The sequence below is a fragment of the Pseudophryne corroboree genome, chromosome 5, assembly GCF_028390025.1.
Source record: "Pseudophryne corroboree isolate aPseCor3 chromosome 5, aPseCor3.hap2, whole genome shotgun sequence".
Classification (NCBI taxonomy): Eukaryota; Metazoa; Chordata; class Amphibia; order Anura; family Myobatrachidae; genus Pseudophryne; species Pseudophryne corroboree.
In genome coordinates, this window is record NC_086448.1 from 139,202,849 (window position 1) to 139,221,464 (window position 18,616).

General features: G+C 43.6%; 1 long non-coding RNA gene across 1 annotated transcript in view; it reads right to left on the reverse strand.

Moving 5' to 3' along the window:
* Positions 1-244: 244 nt before the first annotated feature.
* The window catches only part of LOC134928865 (uncharacterized), a 126,538-nt gene continuing 108,166 nt past the window's right edge, over positions 245-18,616 (reverse strand). The window contains exon 3 of the long non-coding RNA XR_010178079.1: positions 245-338. This is a non-coding gene — a long non-coding RNA (uncharacterized LOC134928865). The remainder of the gene's footprint in view (positions 339-18,616) is intronic.

Consider the following 18,616-nt stretch of genomic DNA (forward strand, 5'->3'; position numbering starts at 1 on the left):
GCTGGGAGGGATCCGATCCCTGTCAAGGGGAATCACGAAAAGAAGACCATAGGCTTCTATAGGACATTGCCGGCAGCATCCAAACCCCATAATCTATCATATTCCGAAGCTTAGCCAAACTTCTGAAAACTGCATTTTAGGAGGTTTGCTTTGCCCCCATTTTTAGCATTGGTACATCCCGTCCATAGTAGTATTTACAAAAGAAGGCAATCAATAGGAACTTTAAAATCAAACTTATCTTATGGAAAATCACTTTGGCCCAGGACAGGTTTAGGAACAGCATTCCTGCTGCAAAATAGCACTGGCCACCACCATGTACTGTATGCTGCATCAAATATCTGTGGAGAAGATGGATATAGAATAGTTTTATAAGGTAATATTGTGAGCATGCTGATTTACAGGTAAAACTCAGAAAATTAGAATATCGTGCAAAACTTCATTTATTTCAGTATTTCAACTTAAGAGGGGAAACTAATATATTATATACAGTGTATCCAGAAAGTATTCATAGCGCTTCACTTTTGCCACATTTTGTTACGTTGCAGCCTTATTCCAAAATGGAATAAATTCATTTTTTCCCTCAAAATTCTACACACAATGGGGGTAATTCCAAGTTGATCGCAGCAGGAAATTTGTTAGCAGTTGGGCAAAACCATGTGCACTGAGTTAGATTTGGGTGGGTTATTTTGTTTCTGTGCAGGGTAAATACTGGCTGCTTTATGGTTACACTGCAATTTAGATTGCAGATTGAACTCACCACACCCAAATCTAACTCTCTCTGCACATGTTATATCTGCCCCCCCCCCCCCCTGCAGTGCACATGGTTTTGCCCAACTGCTAAAAAATTTCCTGCTGCGATCAACTTGGAATTACCCCAAATACCCCATGATGACAACGTAAAAAAAAAGTTTTTTTGAGATTTTTTCAAATTTATTAAAAATAAAAAAACTAAGAAATCACATGTACATAAGTATTTACAGTCTTTGCAATGAAGCTCAAAATTGAGCTCAGGTGCATCCTGTTTTCACTGATCTTCCTTGAGATGTTCCTACAGCTTAATTGGAGTCCACCTGTGGTAAATTGAGTTGTTTGGACATGATTTGGAAAGGCACACACATGTCTATATAAGGTCCCACAATTGACAGTGCATGTCTGAGCACAAACCAAGCATGAAGTCAAAGGAATTGTCTGTAGACCTCTGAGACAGGATTGTCTTGAGGCACGAATCTGGGGAAGTGTACAGAAAAATAGCTGCTGCTTTGAATGTCCCAATGAGCACAGTGGCCTCCATCATCCATAAATGGAAGAAGGACTCTTTCTAGAGTTGGCCGGCCATCTAAACTGAGCGATCGGGGAAGAAGGGTACTAGTCAGGGAGGTGACCAAGACCCCGATGGTCGCTCTGTCAGAGCTACAGCCTTCCTCTGCAGAGAGAGGAGAACCTACCAGAAGGACAACCATCTCTGCAGCAATCCACCAATCAGGCCTGTATGGTAGAGTGGCTAGACGGAAGCCACTCCTTAGTAAAAAGCACGTCAGCCCGCCTGGAGTTTCCCAAAATGCACCTGAAGGACGCTCAGACCATGAGAAACAAAATTCTCTGGTCTGATGAGACAAAGATTGGCATCGTATTTGGCGGAAACCAGGCACCGCTCATCACCAGGCCAATACAATCCCTACAGTGAAGCATGGTGGTGGCAGCATCATGCTGTGGGGATGTTTTATAGCGGCAGGAACTGAGAGACTAGTCAGGATAGAGGGAAAGATGAATACAGCAATGTACAGACAGAGACATCCTGGATGAAAACCTGTTTCAGAGCACTCTTGACTGGGGCAACGGATCATTTTTCAACAGGACAACGACCCTAAGAACAAGATAGCAAAGTTGTGGCTTTAGAACAAAACTGTGAATGTCCTTGAGAGACCCAGCCAGAGCCCAGACTTGAATCCAATTGAACATCTCTGGAGAGATCTGAAAATGGCTGTACACTGACGCTTCCCATCCAAACTGATGGAGCTTGAGAGGTGCTGCAAAGAGGAATGGGCGAAAACTGCCCAAAGATAGGTGTGCCAAGCTTGTGGCATCATATTCAAAAAGCCTTGAGACTGTAATTGCTGGCAAAGGTGCATCAACAAAGTATTGAGCAAAGGCTGTGAATACTTATGTACATGTGATTTCTTAGTTTTTTATTTTTAATAAATGTGCAAAAATCGAAAAAAAAAAACTTTTTTCATGCTGTCATTATGGGGTATTGTGTGTAGAAGTTTGGGGGAAAAAATGAATTTATTCCATTTTGGAATAAGGGCCCTCATTCCGAGTTGATCGCTCGGTATTTTTCATCGCATCGCAGTGAAATTCCGCTTAGTACGCATGCGCAATATTCGCACTGCGACTGCGCCAAGTAATTTTACAATGGAGATAGTATTTTTACTCACGGCTTTTTCATCGCTCCGGCGATCGTAATGTGATTGACAGGAAATGGGTGTTACTGGGCGGAAACAGGCCGTTTTATGGGCGTGCGGGAAAAAACGCTACCGTTTCCGGAAAAAACGCAGGAGTGGCCGGGGAAACGGGGGAGTGTCTGGGCGAACGCTGGGTGTGTTTGTGACGTCAAAACAGGAACGACAAGCACTGAACTGATCGCACAGGCAGAGTAAGTCTGAAGCTACTCTGAAACTGCTAAGTAGTTAGTAATCGCAATATTGCGAATACATCGGTCGCAATTTTAAGAAGCTAAGATTCACTCCCAGTAGGCGGCGGCTTAGCGTGTGTAACTCTGCTAAAATCGCCTTGCGAGCGATCAACTCGGAATGAGGGCCAAGGCTGTAACATAACAAAATGTAGAAAAAGTGAAGCGCTGTGAATACTTTCCGGATGCACTCATTACATGCAAAGAAAGATATTTCAAGCCTTTATTTGTTATCATTTTTATGATTGTGTTTTACAGTTTTAGATAATCCCAAATTCAAAATCTCAGAAAATTAGAATATTACATAAAATCAATAAAAAAAGGATTTTAAATACAGAAATGTCGGCCCTCTGAAAAGTATAATCATGCATATGTGCTCAGTACTTGGTTTGGGCCCCTTTTGCTTGAATTGCTGCCTCAATGCGGCGTGCAGAGCTGGATTAAGAGGGGGTCCCAGGGGGTACATTGCCCTGGGCCTCCCTCTCCCAGGGGTCCCTGTCCCTGCCGTCCACCACAGGGTGTGTGGACAGTGTTCCCTCTGGCTGCTAATACGGGGCACGAGGGTACAGGTTATGTGACTGTGGTGGGTGCAGGGTTGCTGCTGCCATGGCCCCGGACTGCCTTCAGAAGCTGTCGTTGCTCCTGTACCCTGTCACACTACATTCACTACATTTTCCCCCTCCTCCCCCCGCATGCCGGAGATCTCTCCCACCACACAGCATCTGCCCCTCCCAAGCCGGAGATCTGAGATGCCCAACATCAGCGGCCCTGCTGCCCTCCTTCCTACAGCAGCCGCCCTGTGGGCGGGTGAAGCAGTTTCCGGACACAGTTCCAGGAGTGTCCTCGACTTTGGCCTCACACTACAGTGCGGCGCCATGGTGCTGCATTCATACCCTCCAACTGTACCTTTTTGGCAGGTACAGTACCTTTTTTATGGTCTGTACTGAGTTTTGGCTCTCCAAACTTCTATTGAAAGTATAGGAAAAGGGGTGTGGCCACACCACTATACCCGTGGTCACGCCCCCTTTTTGAATCTGTACCAACTTTTATGTGTAAATTGTTGGAGGGCATGTGCATTGGCTCCGGCACTCTGATCCTCCAGCCGCCGGCCTCCTCTTTAGCCTGTGCCTGGGTCCGCGGGCCTTACTAGCGGTGAGTGACCAGAGAGCCCTATGCCCTCCTGCCCCCCACCCTCCCTGTGTGTGGCCCATGTACCCCTCTGCCTTTTCTGTGTGTTGCACCCTCTACCCCCCTTCAACCTGGTGTGTGGCCCCCTGTGCCCCACTGTGTGTGTATGACCCCTTGTGCCCTCCTGCCCCCCCCAACCCCCTGTGTGTGGCCCCTCTACCCCCTGCCTTTTGAGTGTGTGTGTGTGTGTGTGTGTGCGTGTATGACACCTTGTGCCTTCCTGCCCCCACCCCAACCCCCTGTGTGTGGCTCCTCTACCCGCTGTCTTATGTGTCTGTGGCACCATCTACCCCCCCTCACATTGTTGTGTGGCCCCCTGTGCCCGCTGCCTTTGTGTGTGTCACCCTGTGTCCCCCTACTCCTGTATGTATAATATTCTGTGCTCCCCCATGTGTGGTGCATTGAGTGTCCCCTGACCCTGTGTTCGTGATACCCTGTGCCCCCATTCCTTTATGTTTGATACACTTTGCACTATATATATATATATATATATATATATATATATATATATATATATATATATAGCAATGCAGGTGGCACTGAGAGACTTGTAGCGTTTAGTGAATAAAACTGTGAAATAATTTATTTCAACGTTTCGGGGATCGAGTCCCCTTCTTCAGGAAACACAGCATTTATAAACGCTACAAGTCTCTGAGTTCTGCCTGCATTGCTAATTATATACTGTATATCTATGGAGTGACATTTCAAACTAGAGGGCAGCAGAGCAAGATAATATATAGCAGAGAGCGGAGTGCCGGATCAAGCCTGGTATATATATTAGTGATGTGCACCGGACATTTTTCGGGTTTTGTGTTTTGGTTTTGGATTCGGTTCCGCGGCCGTGTTTTGGATTCGGACGCGTTTTGGCAAAACCTCACCGAAATTTTTTTGTCGGATTCGGGTGTGTTTTGTATTTGGGTGTTTTTTTCAAAAAACCCTAAAAAACAGCTTAAATCATAGAATTTGGGGGTCATTTAGATCCCATAGTATTATTACCTCAATTACCATAATTTCCACTCATTTCCAGTCTATTCTGAACACCTCACACCTCACAATATTATTTTTAGTCCTACAATTTGCACCGAGGTCGCTGGATGGCTAAGCTAAACGACACAAGTGGCCGACACAAACACCTGGCCCATCTAGGAGTGGCACTGCAGTGTCAATCAAGACAGGGTGGCACTTCAAAAAAATTGTCCCCAAACAGCACATGATGCAAAGAAAAAAAGAGGCGCACCAAGGTCGCTGTGTGACTAAGCTAAGCGACACAAGTGGCCGACACAAACACCTGGCCCATCTAGGAGTGGCACTGCAGTGTCAATCAAGACAGGATGGCACTTCAAAAAATTGTCCCCAAACAGCACATGATGCAAAGAATAAAAGAGGCGCACCACAGGTATAGAATGTAGATGGATAGTATACTTAATGAATGACGACACAGAGGTAGGTACAGCAGTGGCCTACCGTACTGCTATATATAGTATACTGGTGGTCACTGTGTCAGCAAACTGCAAAACTAAAATGCACCACAGATATAGAATGTAGATGGATAGTATACTTAATGAATGACGACACAGAGGTAGGTACAGTAGTGGCCTACCGTACTGCTATATATAGTATACTGGTGGTCACTGTGTCAACAAACTGCAAAACTAAAATGCACCACAGGTATAGAATGTAGATGGATAGTATACTTAATGAATGACGATACAGAGGTAGGTACAGCAGTGGCCTACCGTACTGCTATATATAGTATACTGGTGGTCACTGTGTCAGCAAACTGCAAAACTAAAATGCACCACAGGTATAGAATGTAGATGGATAGTATACTTAATGAATGACGACACAGAGGTAGGTACAGCAGTGGCCTACCGTACTGCTATATATAGTATACTGGTGGTCACTGTGTCAGCAAACTGCAAAACTAAAATGCACCACAGGTATAGAATTTAGATGGATAGTATACTTAATGAATGACGACACAGAGGTAGGTACAGCAGTGGCCTACCGTACTGCTATATATAGTATACTGGTGGTCACTGTGTCAGCAAACTGCAAAACTAAAATGCACCACAGGTATAGAATGTAGATGGATAGTATACTTAATGAATGACGACACAGAGGTAGGTACAGCAGTGGCCTACCGTACTGCTATATATAGTATACTGGTGGTCACTGTGTCAGCAAACTGCAAAACTAAAATGCACCACAGGTATAGAATGTAGATGGATAGTATACATAATGAATGACGACACAGAGGTAGGTACAGCAGTGGCCTACCGTACTGCTATATATAGTATACTGGTGGTCACTGTGTCAGCAAAACTCTGCACTGTACTCCTCCTATATAATATTAATTATACTGGTGGTCCCCAGTCCCCACAATAAAGCAGCACACTGAGCACAGATATGGAGTGTTTTTCAGGCAGACAACGTATACTGGTGGTCACTGTCAGCAAAACTCTGCACTGTACTTCTGCTATATAATACAGCTGCTCCCCAGTCCCCACAATTAAGCAGTGTGAGCACAGATATTTTATGCAGCATACTGAGCACAGATATGGTATGGAGCGTTTTTTTCAGGCAGAGAACGGATAAAACTGGTGGTCACTTATCAGCAAAACTCTGCACTGTACTCCTCCTAACAGCTGCTCCCCAGTCCTCCCCACAATTAAGCAATAAAGCAATCAATTTCAACAATAAACGGAGAGGACGCCAGCCACGTCCTCTCCCTATCATCTCCAATACACAAGTGAAAATGGCGGCGACGCGCGGCTGCTTATATAGAATCCAAATCTCGCGAGAATCCGACAGCGGGATGATGACGTTCGGGCGCGCTCGGGTTAGCCGAGCAAGGCGGGAAGGTTTGAACCTGCCTTGGACCCGTGTAAAATGGGTGAAGTTCGGGGGGGTTCGGTTTCCGAGAAACCGAACCCGCTCATCACTAATATATATATATTTTATTTTTATTTTTATTTTTTCCCTTTTATATATATAACTTTTATTTTAGTCCACGGGGCCCCCAGCTCTTTAGTGCCCCTGGCCTCCCAGAGCCTTAATCCAGCTCTGGCGGCGCGGCTTGGATTCTATCAGCCTGTGGCACTGCTGAGGTGTTATGGAAGACCAGGATGCTTCAATAGCGGCCTTCAGCTCTTCTGCATTGTTCGGTCTCATGTCTCTCATCTGTCTCTTGGCAATGCCCCATAGATTCTCTATGGGGTTTAGGTCAGGCGAGTTTGCTGGCCAATCCAGCACAGTAATACCATGGTCACTGAACCAGGTTTTGGTACTTTTGGCAGTGTGGGCAGGTGCGAAGTCCTGCTGGAAAATGAAGTCAGCATCTCCATAAAGCTTGTCTGCTGAAGGAAGCATGAAGTGCTCTAAAATGTCCTGGTAGAAAGCTGCCTTGACTCTGGACTTAATAAAGCACAGTGGACCAAAACCAGCAGATGACATGGCTCCCCAAATCAACACAGACTGTGGAAACTTCACACTGGACTTCAAGCATCTTGGATTGTGTGCCTCTCCATTCTTCCTCCATACTCTGGGACCTTGGTTTCCAAATGAGATGCAAAATTTGCTCTCCTAAGAAAAGAGGTCTTTGGACCACTGAGCAACAGACCAGTTCTTTTTTTCTTGTCACAAAAAGGCCATTCAAAAGTGTGGGGGAGCTTCACAAGGAGTGGACTGAGGCTGGAGTTAGTGCATCAAGAGCCACCACGCACAGACGGATCTTGGACATGGGCTTCAAATGTCGTATTCCTCTTGTCAAGCCACTCCTGAACAACAAACAACGTCACAAGCGTCTTACATGGGCTAAAGAAAAAAGCGAATCTATGAGGCATTGCCAAGAGAAAGACGAGAGATGTGAGACCGAACAATGCAGAAGGCCACTGTTGAAGCATTCTGGTCTTCCATAACACATCAGCAGGGCCACAGGCTGATAGAATCAATGCCATGTTGCATTGAGGCAGTAATTTATGCAAAAGGGGCCCAAACCAAGTACTGAGTACATATGCATTATAATACTTTTCAGAGGGCTGACATTTCTGTATTTAAAATCCTTTTTTTATTGATTTTATGTAATATTCTAATTTTCTGAGATTATGGATTTGGGGTTTTCTTTAACTGTACGCCACTATCATGTAAAATATAGCTGAATACCCGTGCTTCGCTACGAGATGAGGATGGCAAATTAGTATTATAGTTGCTCGTTAATTTACGTTGGTTGGAGTTCTAGTATATAGGCATATCTTGCTTCCCTGACCCACTTTGTGTAGTGGCCGGACCCTTTTTTGGTCCCCCAAGGGACCCTGCTGTTCTCACTATACAACTCTTAGTCTGTAGCTTCCTGCTGCTTCCATTCCCCTCCTCACATCATGTCAGTGCCCCTGTGAAATTATCGATTTATTTACAGTTTCTTATATAGAGCAGCACATTATGCATCTCCTGATATACTCTGGGCTGCAGGGGGAACCTACTACTTCCACTATATAACTCTTAGTGTGTGGGTTTGTGTTACCTCCATTCCCTTCCTCACATCATGTCACTGCCCCTGTCAAATGCAGCCCTGTCCTGCCTGACATATTTTGCATCTCCTAATATACTATGTTCTGCTGAGGACCCTGCTCCTCCCACTATATAACTGTCTGTGTGTGGCTACCTGCTACCGCCATTCCCCTCCTCACATCATGTTACTGCCACTGTCACATGCAGCCCTGTTGTCACTGACATATCATGCATGTCCTGATATAGTCTGTCATGCTGGCCCACCCCACTGTCAGGGTGTGTTACCCTGACAGTGTTTGTTCCCAGATTGTAAGTCATATGTGTACCAAGTTTGGTGTAAATTGCTCCAGGCATTCCAGAGTAATGTTGTCTCCTGTAATACTCTTTGCTGCTGTCCCACCCTAGGGGTGTCTTACCTCCACAATGTTTGTTCCCAGATTGTAAATCATCTGTGCACCAAGTTTGGTGTAAATTGCTGCAGGCATTCCAGAGTTTTGCTGTCTGCTGAAATACTCTGTGCTGCTGTTCCATCCCTAGGGGTGCTAGGGGGGGATTACCCCCACAGTGTTTGTTCCCATATTGTAAGTCATATGTGTACCAATTTTTGTGTACATTGCTCCAGCCATTCTGGAGTTATGCTGTCTCCTGATATACTCTGTGCTGCTGCCCCCCCAGGGGTGCTAAGGGTGTGTTACCCCCACAGTGATTATTTCCTGATTGTAAGTCATGTGTGTACCAAGTTTGGTGTAAACTGCTGCAGTAATTCTGGAGTTATGCTGGAAAATAAATTTCCACATACATACATACATACATACATACATACATACATACATACATACATACATACATACATACATACATACATACATTTTTGGCAATTACCGTGGATGGACAGTGACATTTGTAAAACCGGATCTTAGCAAGCACCTGGGACCTAAGGAGAAGCTACCTGCCAAGTTTCAAGATTGTAGGCCTTCTGGTTTAAGAGATATCATGATAAGTCAATCAGTAAGTCAATCTCCTTTTTTGCCTTTTATATATATAGATAAAGGCTTGAAATATCTCACTTTGCATGTAATGAGTCTATATAATATATTAGTTTCACCTTTTAAGTTGAATCACTGAAATAAATTAACTTTTGCATGATATTCTAATTTTCTGAGTTTCACCTGTATATAATAATGCCTCCAGGGGCGTCACTTACGCCGATGACACCTGGTGCGGCTTTGAACAATATATGCACGTGCCTATGACGCAAAGAAAAGGGGGCGTAACCTTGCTTCCAGAAACCCTGTTTTTGTCACTCCGGTGGTCTGGAAGATGCTGCCTGCCCCAGAGACTGCTTTGACTACAGTGCCAGCTCCTACACAGTGACAGTGCACCTAATGTTACACTGCAGCTCCCAGCTCCTGCCACTGAGTAGGAGCTGGCATTTTGTGTCCCCCCTGAGCACTGAACGTGACGCCACTGTACACTTCTATAATATTGGAGGTAGGAATGAAAGTAGCAAAAACTTAATTCTAAAATACCCATATACATACGATTAATATACAGTAGGAAACATTTTCAGCTTCAGAGTTTTATCAGCCAAGCAGAAGAGAACACCCTTACCATACTTCAGAGGAGATGTATTATAGAATGTACTTGATAAATGCTACCTCAAAGCTGATTGGTTTATATGAACAATTTATCCACTTTATCACTATCGAAGGTTTGATACATCTCCCAGTAAGTCTGTTTTTGCATGCCTGCTCCCTTCCGCACCATGGGGCTGATCCGGAGTCAGATACAGACATACATATGTGCATCCTGCATCTGTGACGTTATTCTAATGCCGCTACAAGCCCTCCCTTCCCTAGAGTACAAGCATGCCTCTGCCAGGACTGAGACACCCACTTTGAGCATCTTTAGACACTGAAACACTACTTGGTTCATCTTTAGACTCAATAATCGGTCACACCATCTAAACTTGGCAGCTTCATGCTACAGTAGGTGCAGAATCTCCATCAGAGCATTTGCCGCATCTATGTGGCTGCACCGCACTTATACATCCGCATGTCAAAGTAGCCATCACCATTATCATTTGCACCAGCCCTGTCCTTGGTGCAACAAGTGATCTGTCTGAAATCAGTTGGTTTTCTGGATACATACACAACACTGAACAGACTGCAATTCCATCTACAGTACATGCCCACTGCGCACTTATCCTAAATGGATTGCCCAGCTACCACTCCAGTTGCATACTTCCCAACTGTCCTGAATTTGTCGAGATAGTTCCATTATCAGAGACACTGTCCAGCCGTCCCACTGCCGGGCTGCAGTGGAGGGAAACGTTGAGAGTCGGACGTCCCCTCTCACTCTGCTTAGCAGAGAAGCAGCGATTAGTCTATTCCATGGAGAGAGGGGCTGGGGGCACGGCCAGCAACTCCCACAGTGCTGCCCATTGCCCCACAGTGGAGAAAAATGGGGTCAGGACTCGTGATTGGAATTTCCTGTGAGGCCATGCCCCCTAGTCATGAGGCCATAACCATATTTGCAGGCGCAGATGTCCCTCTTCAGCAGAACAGAAAGTTGTGAGGTATGCAGTTGACACCCACTTTCACCACTAAGGTGCAAGTGGAGATGTTCCCAGATGTATACGACACTGAATCACCTATAGGTGATTCATCACTGTATAGGACAACCTCCCCTCTCCCAATCCCCCACATAACAGGCAGCTCACCGCACTCATTACACTGCATTGTCCCCATTCATTCTGTTATTCCATTTCTGCAGTTTAGCAACTCTGCTATCCAGTGATGCTGCCATGGCTACATGGTTATACCTCTTGTGCTGCCCATGTCGGGACACTTTTAGTTCCCAATCCGCCCCTGGTCTCAGACAGAACTGCAGCAAAAGCCACAAGGAAGGCCGCAACTGCGTGCAATCAGGCCCTATGAGGAGGGATCCCGTCCCCTCAACAGACTCCACCCTCTCATCAGACCACACCCCCATTAGGGCTGCTTCCATAAATTTCCTAGGCTGGTTTTCCATCCCAATCCCCCCCGGTGACAGCACTCCGAGTGCTACCATAAAATACAAATCACATTCAATTTAATTGAAGTTTTTATATGTATATATTGCCAGAATACTCTGCAGTGCTTTATATTTGGAAGCAAATACCGTCATAAAAGTATACTACAGTATATATTAAGAGAAAGTCAGGCGTTACGGGGCCCTGCTTGCAAGCTTAATATCTATACAATTGCACTAATCTATATTGACAAGCATGTTACTGTACACACAAGGCAAATAAAAATAGTTTCATGGAAATTGTAATATGTTATATTTGCAGAGATAAAGGTACCAGGAAATGAATTTATATGGATATAGGGTAAATATTGAATCTGTGAGGCACTGAGTCACGTGTTAAAAATAAATCATAGGACAATACTTTTGCGCTAACTACAGCCTGTCTACAACTGTGCTGTCAGGTCAGATGCGTTCTTCTGTGACCCTAAATTCTTAGGGGGGAAAAGAGACCTATGTTTATTTACCAAAATATTATACTACCAAATGAAATACTAATTCTCGTTCATAAATGTAGATACACATGTCAAAATAATGCAGCCCATTTCTAAAAGGAAACTGGTTGTAAAATACACATTTATAAAACAACTGCAGATTTTTGTTTTTTTCTTAATGATGCCATAGTTGCAACACATACTGTCTATAACTAGAAATGTCTACATTTTGGCCGAATTAAATTTGAAAACGTTTGTGCTACTGTACTTGCGAAATCATTTTCCCATATTTAATAATTAACAAATATTGAAGCTTCTTCTGTTGTAGAAAATGGAGATCTTGAGATTGAAAATTATTATTTTTTATTTTTTTATTAGCTATTCTATATGCTGAGCAGTATCCTGCTGTGATCACTACCACTGCTGGGCAGGCTATCTAGGCAAATTATTATGCACTAAATAAAAACTCCACGTAAGCATCAAAAATCATATAAATAATGGGGCAAGAGGAATAATATGGAACCAGCTGGTTGAAAAAGGTCTACTGCAACACCTGGCCAAACAATATACTCCTTGTAGTATACGCAACCTTCCAAAAGTGGCATATTACATAAAATAATATAGGTACTGTTTTCTACAGTGGCCGAGATGTTGGTGTGCTTTATGGTCTGCATGCCTGGAAAATAATGAGTTATTCTCACTAATAAAAGTTTGCAAGGAAAATTAAAAGTCTGTATCTGGCATTTGTACTGAAGTTTATTTTTATATTAGTTATTCTCTCTAATAAAAGTTTGCAAGGAAAATTAAAAGTTTGTATCTGGCATTTATATTGAAGTTTAGAAACACATTGTGGCAGAAATTATTTCTTTCCACATGGCTATATTGTCTTGTTTCAAGGCCAGTACAGCTAGTAGGAATATGTATATTAATACCAGCTGGCATCAGCAGAAATAATGATGAATCAGTACACAAACACCTTGAGAAATTATCTTAGCCAACAAAACCGAAGCAATGAGTTATCAGGTTCCGGCAATTAGTAAAGCGTAAGGCAACACCTTAAGGCATAATATCTTTAGCAGTCTACATTATTATTATTCAGAGATAAACGCAGCCAGATCTGCGTTCATCTCTGCACATACTAATTGTAAATGCATTGGATCTAAGGTTGACCCCCGGCAATGTCAGCGGACATTTTTTTTACCAGAGTAGCCATCCCGAAAATAATCCCGCCCACGTTTGCAATAGGCCTGCCTCCCCCCCACCAATGCCGCGCTGTCAATCACATTGCAGTCAAATCCATCAGGGATGCGCGCAATGCAGCCGATGCGCATGCACAGTTTGTCAATATCGGCAAACTGCGAAGCAAACGGCATTAGTTGCAGGGTCTAAATGACCCTCTATGTCCCTTCCATTCCATACATCCACAAAGGTAGATGCTTATGTATTTTATTTAAAAAAACTTTCTGTATTGCAGGGCAGAAGTATAAAACAAAAGCCAATTGCTTCCCTGGATGGTTCCCAGTAAAATGGGGACATGATGACTGGTGCAGTCACTTCAGTGAAATGGTAAAAATATTTAATACCTACCAGAAGCACTGTAGTGTAGTGCAGTGGTGACACGGGGGTTGGTGACACACTGTGCAGGCAATTGTAACCCCCCTCGCACGCCCACATTAAAAAAGGGGTGTGGCTTCAGAGAAGGGCATGGCCTCATGGCAGTCCCCACTGATGTCACTAAGGGTTGTGGCCTATCAGGAAACCCCCCATTTATGTCACTCCGGGGGCGTGCCCAGAGACTTGTGCCTGCAATGCCGGCTCTTTCTCAATGACAGAAGCGAGTTGTTGCAAGATAATATCACACTGCAGCACCCGGCTACTGTTATTTTAGTGTAAACTCCTCCGAGGGTGACACCCTGGTGCAGCTTGCACCCCCCACAACCCCCTTGTGACGCCTGTGCTGAGGGCAAGTGGTACTCACCCCCAGCAATCTTGATATACATGCTGAGGATGAGTCTGACTTATCCTTATCACTGCCTAAGTCAGTTTGACTTGGTTAAAAAAGTGGAAAAGGCCTAACAATTTAACATAGAAACATAGAATTTGACAGCAGATAAGAACCACTTGGCCCATCTAGTCTGCCCCTTTTTTATCCTTTAGGTAATCTCAACCCTTTTTGAACCGTAATTCTTTGTAAGGATATTCATATGCCTCTCCCAAGCATATTTAAATTGCTCTACAGTCTTAGCCTCTACCACCTCTGATGGGAGGCTATTCCACTTATCCACTACCCTTTCTTTGAAGTAATTTTTCCTTAAATTTCCCCTGAACCTGCCTCCCTCCAGTTTCAGTGTATGTCCTCGAGTTCTAATAAGTTAAGTTCTAATTTAAGTGTGCTTTCCTGTGTGAAGAGGAATAGGGACCTATTTCTCAATTAATATTTGTGAAATGTCTCCCTAAGACCGCCGTACCCACAAATATGAAAGATTCCCCAGATGTACAATGGATTCTCTCTATTTCAAACCACAAATGCAGTCCCCACAGAATTCTGCGGTGCTTCCAGGTTTACCAAGTTCCGTAATGCAAAGCATTCCTGAGCTTGGACCTGATAGATCTAAAGATGACATTAGACTATAATAGCCATTGTATTGGGGATTTGTTCAGAGAGAGAACTTCCAGATTCCTCTCCGTGTCCCCTCACTGATGCTTGATCTGGCTGATGGCCACACATGCACAGTACACAGAGGACCCGATGCAGGCAGCAGAGTGGTGGCATACGTTACCACGTTACTTCCAGCTCTAGCAAAGAAGGGCTCTTATCAGAACCCATCTCCTGGCAACAGCTTCTTACTAAATTTCTGTGAACATTAATATTTCCATATTGCATAAAATATACAGTATATCACACCTGCATTTAAAATGTGGATTGTGATAAATATACCCCATAGTCTTTTTCTACATGCAAAAGAACTTATTCTTCCACCTCCTCATATCTCAACCCATAATTTTAAAGGGATGCATTTCACACCTTCTAGTTGTGCTTCTACAGAGTGCTGTGGTAGAAGCATTTTATATATACAAAAGTAACATGTGTAACGAAGTCAGCCCTCATGTGCCATAGCTTAGTTTAAGACACAATGAAGCTAGGTCAAGCAGTATTTTATGATAAACATATAAAAGTTTAATTGAATAGAGAGTTTGGACCTAAAGTAATAGCATATTATTCTTGTGATGTCTTAAGATGCCCATACACTAGTGCAATTTTGCCCTATTTCATCTGATTTAGACGCATCAGGCCGGGAAATCGGAAGAAAAGTTGCAAATCGCAGGTCAATACGATCCGATATGTGGTCCCATGCTCATCTGATCAGAGCCTGTGGATCGCAGAGGCTGCACTATAAATTTCTCGGAGGTGGCGGGCTCCGGCATATTTGACTGGGAACACATACAATACATTGTATGTAAAAGGACTGCACACGATGTATCATATGCGATCCTGCCTCCGGGGAAGCTGCCAGCAGTTCCAGGGCAACGTATGCGACTTCTCCCCTCGGAGAATCGCACTAGTGTTTGGCCACCTTTAGTCTTTCCACTGAGTCCATTATCAGACTTATCTGCACTGGGTCTGCAGATCCAGGAAAGGTCATTTTCCTTGGTCCATTACTGTCATGTAAACAAATCTTCCTGTCCCGCAGATGAGACAGGATGTATGTGCTTGTGAAGCTTAGAAATTGCATTTGTACCGCCTGTCTTAATATTTTAAACAATAGTTATTGTCCTGGGAGGAATGTAGGCACGTCTAACCACCCACACTTATCTACTGAATATTTATACATTTGCCCACAGCTGAAAATGCATGATACAGTGATATATGACAATGGCCCTCATTCCGAGTTGATCGCTCGCTAGCTACTTTTTGCAGCCGTGCAAACGCATAGTCGCCGCCCACGGGGGAGTGTATTTTCGCTTTGCAAGTGTGTGATCGGCTCGCATGTGCAGCCGAGCGGGACAATTTTTTTTTTTGCAGTTTCTGAGTAGGTCTGAACTTACTCAGCCCTTGCGATGACTTCAGCCTGTCCAGTCCCGGAATTGACGTCAGATACCCGCCCTGCAAATGCCTGGACATGCCTGCATTTCCCTACCACTCCCAAAAAACGGTCAGTTGACACCCATTAACTGTCCCCATTCCTGTCAATCTCCTTGCGATCACCCGTGCGAATGGATTCGTCGCTAGAAGCATTGCACAGCAACTATGCTGTTTGTACCCGTACGATGCGTGTGCTTATTGCGGTGTATTATTATTCGCATTGGGGTGATCTATAGACCACCAGGCCAGGGACAGGATTTGGACAGGAACCTACTGTTGGACATCACTAAAATGGCTTTAAAGGGAGAAGTCATAATCATGGGAGACTTTAATTTACCGGATGTAAAATGGGAGGGGTCTTTTGCTAGTTCAGCTATAAGTGGCAAATTTCTAAATTCCTTACAGGGAGCATCTCTCAAGCAATTGGTGAGGGAGCCCACTCGCAAAGACTCCATATTAGATTTAATTCTCACAAATGGTGTCAGGATATCAAACACATATGTGGGTGAGCACCTGGGATCCAGTGATCATCAAGCAGTATGATTTAGTATAAAGACAGGATCCAACTCCTGTCACACAAAAACAAAGGTGTTGGATTTTAGGAATGCTGACTTTGCAAAAATGAGGAGATGTTTAAGTGATTCATTGGCAAGCTGGAGGGACTTGGAAGGAGTGCAGGAGAGGTGGGAAAACCTGAAAAGGGCAGTACTAAGGGCAACAGACCTTTGTATCAAAAGGGTTAGGAAAAGCACCAGGAAAAGGAAGCCTGTGTTGTTCACAAAAGAAGTATCAACTAGTGTGAAAGCAAAAAAGCTGGCTTTTAAGAAATTCAAACAGACTCAAAATAATAATGACAAAGAGGTGTATCTTGACAGACGGCAGGATGCTAAGAAAGTGGTCAGATGTGCAAAGGCAGAAGCTGAGGAGAAAATGGCCAAGTCAGTAGATAAAGGGGGCAAAACTTTTTTTAAGTATATAAATGAAAGGAAAAAATCAAATGGAGGAATAATAAGACTTAAGACAGAGAGTGAGAATTTGGTGGAGGGAGACAAGGCAATAGCAGATCACCTAAATCATTATTTTTGCTCCATATTTACTACAGAAGGAGAAGGGAAGGGGCCACAGTTAAGCTGCAAGGACATTCATAAAAAGAAGGTAGATGAAACTACATTTACAGAAGAGAAGGTCTTAACAGAACTTTCAAACTAAAAGTGGAAAAATCAATGGGGCCAGATGGGATACACCCAAGGATACTAAAAGAGCTAAAAGATGTGCTGGTGGCCCCATTAACAGAATTATTTAACCAGTCACTAAATACAGGTGCCATTCCAGAGGACTGGAAAAGAGCAAATGTAGTTCCACTGTACAAAAGTGGAAGCAAGGAAGAAGCAAGTAACTACAGACCAGTAAGCCTTACATCAGTAGTAGGGAAAGTAATGGAAAAACTATTAAAAGAAAGAGTAGTGGAATATCTTAAATCACACAACTTACAGGATCCAAAACAGCATGGATTTACTGGTGGGAGATCATGACAAACAAATCTTATTGACTTTTTTGACTCTGATGAAAATAATAGATCAAGGGGGAGCTCTAGATGTAGCATATCTAGACTTTAGCAAGGCATTTGACACTGTCCCACATCGCAGACTGCTAAATAAACTTGAAAGCGTGGGGGTGGATTACAAAACAGATAAATGGATAAGAACCTGGTTGCAGGATAGGAAACAGACAGTTGTAGTAAATGGAGTGCAATCTTTGGAAGGAAATGTTACCAGTGGAGTACCCCAGGGATCTGTACTCGGACCAGTTCTTTTTAATATCTTTGTTGGTGACATTGCAAATGGTATTAAAGGGAAAGTATGCCTTTTTTCAGATGATACAAAGATTTGCAACAGGGTAGACACACCGGGAGGGGTAAAACAAATGATTGATGACCTAGCTAGGCTTGAGAAATGGTCAAGAACGTGGCAACTACAGTTTAATGCTAAAAAATGCAAAATCATGCACTTGGGTCTCAAAAACCCAAAGGCTAAATATAGTATCAAGGGTACTATAATGGAAACTACTGAGGAGGAAAGGGATTTAGGAGTCACTATTTCAAGTGACTTAAAGGCAGGAAAGCAATGCAACAAAGCAATGAGAAAGGCAAGTCAGATGCTTGGTTGCATAGGGAGAGGAATCAGTAGCAGGAAAAAAGAAGTGATAATGCCACTCTATAGGTCATTGGTACGGCCGCATCTTGAATACTGTGTCCAGTTCTGGAGACCATATCTCCAGAAGGATATAAATACATTAGAGAGTGTACAAAGAAGGGCAACTAAAATGGTGCATGGCCTACATCACAAAACCAACCTGGAAAGACTAAAAGATCTTAACATGTATAGTTTGGACGAGAGAAGGGAAAGGGGGGACATGATAGAAACTTTCAAATATACCAAGGGTTTTAACAAAGTTCAGGAGGGAAACATTATTCAAAGGAAGAGGAGTATTAGAATTCGAGGACATACACTGAAACTGGAGAGAGGCAGGTTCAGTGGAAATTTAAGGAAAACTTACTTCACAGAAAGGGTAGTGGACAAGTGGAATAGCCTCCCATCAGAGGTGGTAGAGGCTAAGACTGTAGAGCAATTTAAACATGCTTGG